Consider the following 7713-nt stretch of genomic DNA (forward strand, 5'->3'; position numbering starts at 1 on the left):
AACACTGTAGCCAGCAGAGAACACTGTAGCCAGCAGGAAACATTGTAGCCAGCAGGAAACACTGTAGTCAGCAGGAAACATTGTAGCCAGCAGGAAACACTGTAGTCAGCAGGAAACACTGTAGCCAGCAGGAAACACTGTAGCCAGCAGTGAACATGGTGGCCAGCAGCATAAACTCTCACCCGCCTCCCCGGGCACAGGAGGTGGCAGGGCTCACACCGTTGCTGCCTTCGCGTACTTAGTGGCCTGGGTGAGCAGCTACAGAAGTGGCTGAGCCTCAGGGATGGCGGGGCCTTGCAGTCTGGCACCTGCAGGGGGGACGTGCAGGGCTCGGGCCACGGCTGACTGGCTCTCCCAGCACTAACCAAAGGGCACGGCCACAGCCTAATATAAGCTGCAGAGGAAGGCCCTGGGCCTTGTCACCGTCCTGGTCTCAGACCCTCCCCGAATGCCAAAGGTTTGCCTGGACACTGGCGCCCTGAGGACGGCAGGTGTGGTGCTGGGCCGGGGTCTGAAGCTCCCCCTCTGCCCTGGTGCATGGCCGAGAAGTGGCTCCAGGACAAGGGGAGAGTGGCAGTGGCTTCTCCTCCTGCAGAATCCAGGACCCGACTGGCCTCACCGTTCTGAAGTCTCATGTTCATCTTAAAACCTTCATCTGGAACAAAGGCATTTGCTTCTTGGAACCACAGCCTCGGTTTCACCCACAGCCGTGGCACCAGGCCACGCGCTTCCTGGTCACCGCGCTGCTCACGGCCGTTCCCATCAGCCGCAGCGACAGGCGCCGTGGCTGCTGCGTTCTCTTTNAGCACCGTGTGCACCTGCCACCCGGAGCGTCAGTCCTTTTGTTACTTGGAAAATAAATAAATACATTATAAAATAACAACTAAAGTCAATAGCCAACAAATTCACAGCAGGGTCAGATGCCTATGGAAGATAATGAAAGAGGTCGCTATTATTTGTAACTTGAAAATTAAAAGTTAAGAGTACGCTAAATACTTTAACCAAATGAAGTAGGACAAAATAAAGTCATGAGCACGTGGATGGGTCACGACCCACTGTACAGTCAAAGGAACAGGAGGAAGAGAGAAGAGCAGGAGAGAGAGACGTGGCCAGTGGCGAGCCTTGTCACGAGAGCTGCCACGCGTCCCTGTGGTCGCGGTCAGGGCTCGCTCGGGCACAGGATGCGGAGCATTTCTGACTTGGGAGGAGGCGGTGGGACACGCCTGGAGGCACCTGGGAAGGTCCCCGAGAGCCCGGGTGGCAGCAGCTCCAGGCCGCAGCGCTGCTCACGGGCGCACGGGCGGGACGGTGACGCGTCGAGGGGGACAAACATCGCTGACAGTGGGGGAAAGGCACAGCCGCAAGATGAAGGACTGCTAAGCCGCTGGAACCCGTGACTCAGGACACTAACGCCCCGGGGAGCACACAGACACGCCACTCCACGTGCATGACGATGACAATTTTGTAAGGAAGAAGTTGGTGTGACCGTGCAGGGACAGGAGAGCAGGCAAAGGACACGCGAGGCCTGGGCGCCTGTGGCTGTGAGTCTGGGGTCGCCTGCTGCTGTGCCTCATTTATCCTGCAATAAAACGTGCAGTTCTAGTGGTTTCTAAAGCTAGTAATGAAAACCCACAGTAACAATACCTTAAACATGATGGAATTTAATTCCTTGTCACATTAGTAAAGTCTGGACACAGAGAGTTTGTGGTGACCAGGCACGAAGGTGCCCACTAGTGGTCAGATGTCCGAGCTTCCTCTGTCTTTCTGCCCCGTGATCCTGACACGAGGAACTCATCCTCCACGGTAGAAGGTGGCTGCCGGAGCACCGGCCATGTCGCCAGCGCCGCAGGACGCAGACAGGAGGGCCGAAGAAAAGTCACAAGCGCGCTCTAACCGCTGAGGGTGCTCCCTTAAGAGAGTTCACAGCAAAATTACCATGTGACCAGCCGCCTCACTCCTCGGTATGTCCCCCAAGATGAAAGTGGGGACTCCATCAGAGACGTGGCAGCACCGTTCACAGTGTCCAACATGGAGAGCACCCAGGTGACCCTCGGCAGATGACTGGATAAGCAACGCGTGTCACCACACAGTGGAACATTATCCCCATGGACACGAAGGAGATTGTGACACACGCTGCAACACGGATGAACCCTGGGGACGTCGTGCCGAGTGAAATAAGCCAGTCCCAGAGGGACACGTGCCGTGGGACTCCACTCCTGTGAGGTGTGCACAGCGGCCTAGTGCAGGGACAGGGACAGAGTCNCGTGGGACTCCACTCCTGTGAGGTGTGCACAGCGGCCTAGTGCAGGGACAGGGACAGAGTCGGGGTGCCGGGGGCCTGGGGGGGGAAGTGGGGCGTCCGGGCGCAAGGGGACAGCGGCAGCTTTGTAAGATGAGCAGACTCTGCAGAAGGACGTGGTGACGGCTGCACAGCGCTGTGGACGCGCTTCGTGCTGCTGACGCGTTCACTTAGACATGGTTAAAATGGTGAATGTTCTGTGTCTAGTATGATGGTAAGGAAAGAAAGGAGGAAGGAACAAGAAAGAGGTGATGGGGAGAGAGAGAGAGAGAGAGAGGCAGGCGGGCTGCCAGGCTATGTCACAAAGTGTGGCCACCCCTCCCTTGTGGCCAGGACGCGGGCGTGTGGCCACAGCTAACTGGGCATGAGGCTGGGAAAGGCACTTTGGCAGGGACAGCCCATCGGTCCTGTCATTAAGGACAGATGAAGGACGGGGCGGCCTTGGGCAGGCTCTGGCCGGGGTCGCCACGCAGGGGCCGCTGAGAGGGAAAGCGGGTGTGTGCGGGAGGACGGGGGCTTCCCTCTGGACAGAACGATGGACGCTGGGGCCATGTCCTGCCCGCCCTGCCTGCGGGCTGAGGGGCTGGAGTCGTGCCTAGAACAGTGGGGAGCAGGGGGAGACATCAGCACGGAGGAGGACAGTGGGTGTCAGGTCTGCGGTCCCCGTGGCAGGGACAGCTGCAGAGAGCCACAGAGTCCCCTGAATCCTGGGGCATTGGGGAGATGACGTGGCAGTGGGTTAGGAGGGAGGTGTCAACACAGACCCGCGGACGCATGCCCGACCTGCTGCTCTGAGGGGCTCTGGGGGTCTCTGAGAGGGTGCGGCCCAAGTGAACACCGGGTCTCTGACCTGGACGCCCAGGTGGGTGAAGGGGTCATCAGCAATGTAGATTCGGGGGTGGGGACAGTGGCTCAGGTTCAGGCCAGGTCTGTGGGGTGGGGTGACCCGGACGTGGAAGGACCCAGCCACGTCGGACACAATGCCTGGTGCTCCCGGGGGCTGTGACCTGAAGCAGAGATGGCAGATGAGGCCCCGGGTGAGGCCGCAGAGTTGGAGATAGAGACCGAGGGCAGGGGCAGGGCCGCGTGGCTCTGGGGGCCCCATGGCAGGAGTCCCCACCCTGCTGTGGCTTTGCCACCCTGGAACCCAGTCTGTGCCCCTCCCCAGCTCCTCTTGTCCTCTCCACATGCCCCCACCGGGCCCCGCTCTGCAGCTGGGGTCTGGGCACCTGGTCCCCTGTGGACTGGGACTTCCCTGAGTCTGGGGACAATACAGACCCTGGTGCCCACTCTCGGCCTCTGCTTCCAGACACGCTCACAGGCCCCCCAGAGCCTCTCGTGTGTGTAGGAGCCTGGCCCTCCACCGGGCCCTTGAGCCCGCTCGTCCCACCACCCGCCCAGGGTCCCCAGGCCTGCCCATCTCTCCTGCCGACCCAGGCCCCGGCTGCCCAGGCTGGTGGCCAAGCCAGGAGCTGCTGTGTCCCCCAGATGGGCCGTCCCGGCCTGGCGGGACTCGAGTGATGTCGCAGACATTCCCGCAGAGACCTGCAGAACGTTACCCCGAAATGAAAGAGAACGGGGGAAGAGACAGACGTGGCGTCCTGTAAACAGTCTGATTTCCCAACGTAAACCAGATTCCGGCCCGGGACACCAGGTACACATCTGTGTCAGAGCCCCCGGCCCCCCACCGCCCGGGAGGCCCAGGGTCCCCAGCGCCTGCTCTGGGACCCGTCAGAGGGACCGCCGAGACATTTCGTAATTAGGTAAAATTGGGCCCCACATTCCTCCCCTAAATCCCAAAGATCTCTGCAATTTCAGGTCTTCTTGAAAGGAAAACATTTGGTAATTAAATGACACAAGTGAGAGGTATAGAATGTTCTCTCATCTGGAAAATGCCAATTAAGGCCGCGGTTCCGACTTCCCACCGCCCGGGCTGTTCTGCGGCTCATCTTTCCTCAGAGGAATCTGCTGGGGATCAGGGCCCCGGGACGCGCCGAGCCCAGGCTCCTTCCTGAGCCTCCTGTGATAGCGGCGGCCCGCGGTGGCCTTGCTGGGGCGGCAGCTGCGGGGGCTGGGCCGGCGGGGCCGGGGCCAGCGGGATTAGGGGCTGCGAGGCCCCACGTTGCAGGGCGCTGAGCGGGCAGCAGCGTGGACGGTGACCTTGGCAGCCAGCGCAGGCCACCAGGTCCCTCCGAGCTGCGGGGCCCCTCCCGGGTCCTTCGTACAGGGGAACATGGATCCATTTGTAAAACTCTTGGGTGTATTTGTCCCCGTGTTTGTTCCATATCAGTTGTTCTCGCTCTTGTTTTATTTTTTTAATTAGTTTCCTTTTTTTTTTTTTAATGTAAAATGTGATAGTGGCTCCAGCAGTCACAGCTCCCCATTTTCACTGGTGTCACTGGCTTCTGGTTCACCCTCCCTGTGGCCTCTTTCTGCAGAACCGACCAGATCCTGCGAATTTTGCTTCCTTCTCACACAAGAGGCCGCATCACGTACGTGCTCTCTTTCTGAAGCTCGTGTTATTTTTTACAACTTTTATTTTGTAACCTTTATGGAGTCACAGGAAGTTTTAAAACTAGTGCAGAGAATTCCCATGTCCCCTTCAACCCGTTTTGTCTTAAGTCTGGGACAGTGTCCGAACCAGACAACGGCCTCGTGCAGTGGGGTGCGCAGGTCTGTACCAGCTGCCAGCACGTGCAGCCCCGGGCACGCCTGTCATCTTCATGCAGGACGGTTGCCCGCCACAGCCATCGTGGTACCACTACCCTTTACAGCCACTCACCTCTCGGCCCCACCAGCCCGAACGTTAGTTTCCTTTGATTTAAATGTAAAATGTGATAGTGGCTCCAGCAGTCACAGCTCCCTGTTTTCACTGGTGTCACTGGCTTCTGGTTCACCCTCCCTGTGGCCTCTTTCTGCAGAACCGACCAGATCCTGCGAATTTTGCTTCCTTCTCACACAAGAGGCCGCATCACGTACGTGCTCTCTTTCTGAAGCTCGTGTTATTTTTTACAACTTTTATTTTGTAACCTTTATGGAGTCACAGGAAGTTTTAAAACTAGTGCAGAGAATTTCCATGTCCCCTTCAACTGGTGACCAGGTCTCTCTAAGCTACTGGGTCCCCTCCCTGGTCCTTCAGTGCTGGGAGGACCTCAGGGGCTGCTGGTGGTGGTGACCAGGTCTCTGTAAGCTACTGGGTCCCCTCCCTGGTCCTTCAGTGCTGGGAGGACCTCAGGGGCTGCTGGTGGTGGGAGGGGTCTGGGGGCCACTCAGCCTGCCCTGTCCCCACCTTCTGGCCTCAGGGGCTTCCTTCCAGCCCGCCTCAGCTCGGATTCTGGGCCCTTTGGCTCGAGACTGTGGGGCCATGCGGTGTTTGCACAGGGTCGGGTTTGTCCTTTTCTCTGTGTGAGAAGCCGTGGACCCTCTGCAGCTGCTCCTTCCTAGGACTGGGCTGTAGCCGAGGTCCCTCCTGCCTGGCCTCAGCCTCAGTTCTCGGGCAGGGGTGAGACAGAGTTGCTCAGTTTCCCGTAGCCCACAGCTGTGCAGCTTTCTTACACTCTAATGACCAGATAAAAGTCAGAAGGAAAATATGTTGTGACACATGACAGTTAATGACAGTCATGTTTCAGTGTCCATGAACCATGGGTTACCGGAGCACTGTCACCCTCTCTGTTTACATGTGGTCTCTGCTGCTGTCACTACAAAGGCAGAGTTGAGCTGTCGTGACAAAGATAAGACCTGCAGAGCTAAAATACTTATCACCTGGCCCTTTGCAGAGAAAGTTCAGCGAACCCTGACCCAGGTCATTACGCAGAAGTATGCTCTGGTCCGGAACAGAATTGGTGTGAGCCTCAGGGCTCCGTCTCTACAGAGCTGCCGTCAACCCTCAGAGCATCTTTGCTGCATCCGATGCTGTCTTGAGACCCTGTGGGTTTTGTTCCATGGACAGTCACAGAACACTGCCTCACCATGAGCAGCAGCTGGGGACACCAAGGCGACTGGAGTGTGGCCCCAGTCCTCAAGAGTATCCTGATTGACCATTAGTCCTATGGTGCCATGCTTGCCAGTGTAGACGCTGGCCCGGGCCCCGCGGTGGGACACCCAGCCCTGCAGGAGGAGTGGCCCAGGACGCGTTTCCTAGCTTCTCTGAGCGTTAGGTCTCATCTCTCAGATGACAATGATTTAAACCAGTGGGCACGGGTCATGTGTCTGTTCCTTGCTTCTTGAGAACATGTCACTACAACCATTATTGCAATGGACAGAGCTGTGTACATGGGTCCACACGCACAAGCAGCGTGATCACGGCATGTGGCTTCTGTGTGACAGTGCTGCTGGGTCAGAAATGGGACAGTGCGGTGAAAAAGAGGACCCTGAAGGAAGAGGACGGACCCCCACCCGAAATCTGGTTTTGATGTCAAGACTGAGAGTTCCAGACACACGCCAAGAGGGGATGAGGGATTTGTGTCTCCCATAATGACGCTTCCCGGGGAGGGCAGGGTGGCTGCTGGGGAGGGGCAGGGCCGGTGAGGATTCCCTGTCATGGCCAGGAGCCTGTGGGGTTTGAACCTCTCGCTGGCACCAAAGGAGGGAGGACCCGAGCGTGCTTATCAGTTGCCTGGCTCTGGGCACAAGGAGAGAGGAAGGGAGGGAGGCCTAGGAGCTGTCACAGAATGTGACAAATGTCACAGAAGCCAAATGTCACAGAAGCAGGGTCAGAGTCTTTATTACAGGGAGATTAATTTATGTCTTCCTGGGCAACCAAAGGACGTCAGAGAAAGCTACAGGGTGCAGGAGCGATTGAGCCAGGCTTTGTGAGGTGAGGGGAGGTCACCAGATTGACAGTGGCAGGGGGACAGTCCCCCTGTGCAGAGCACAGCAAAAATTTTCAGTGTTGCCTGTGAAAATTATTTCCTAGGGATCTCCAGCACTGAAATTTTAAAATAGCAACTTTTACAGTTAGGTGATAAAACAGTAATTTTTAAGAAGACAGATGGCACGGCTGCTTTTCCTGATAAGACGCTGTTCCATTGCTCCAAGTTAAGTGTGGATTGTCACCTCACAGGGGATTTGGGGGAACCAGCAGCCATAGACTGGCAGCCACGGGGACCAGGGCTTCAGCCTCCCCCTCCATTGGGGCTTGGTCCTTTGGTGATGGCCTGTCGAGCACCCTGCCTGGGGTTTATGCTGATTTGTGCTGTCCCTACCAAATCCCTACGTGACACATCCTGCCCAGGAGTTGTCCTCACCACTGGCCTGGGTGCCGTTAGCGTGGGGACAGGGGAAGGGAGCCCTCACCTACGGCCACGTGTGCCAGCACCGCTATGCCCACCCCCACTCACATTTGAGGAAACCGAGTCTCAGAGAAATGAAGTCACCCTCCCAAGGTCAAACACTCTGGAGGACAGAGCCTGGGC

This window comes from Galeopterus variegatus, unplaced genomic scaffold, assembly GCF_000696425.1.
Source record: "Galeopterus variegatus unplaced genomic scaffold, G_variegatus-3.0.2 Scaffold12069, whole genome shotgun sequence".
Lineage (NCBI taxonomy): Eukaryota > Metazoa > Chordata > Mammalia > Dermoptera > Cynocephalidae > Galeopterus > Galeopterus variegatus.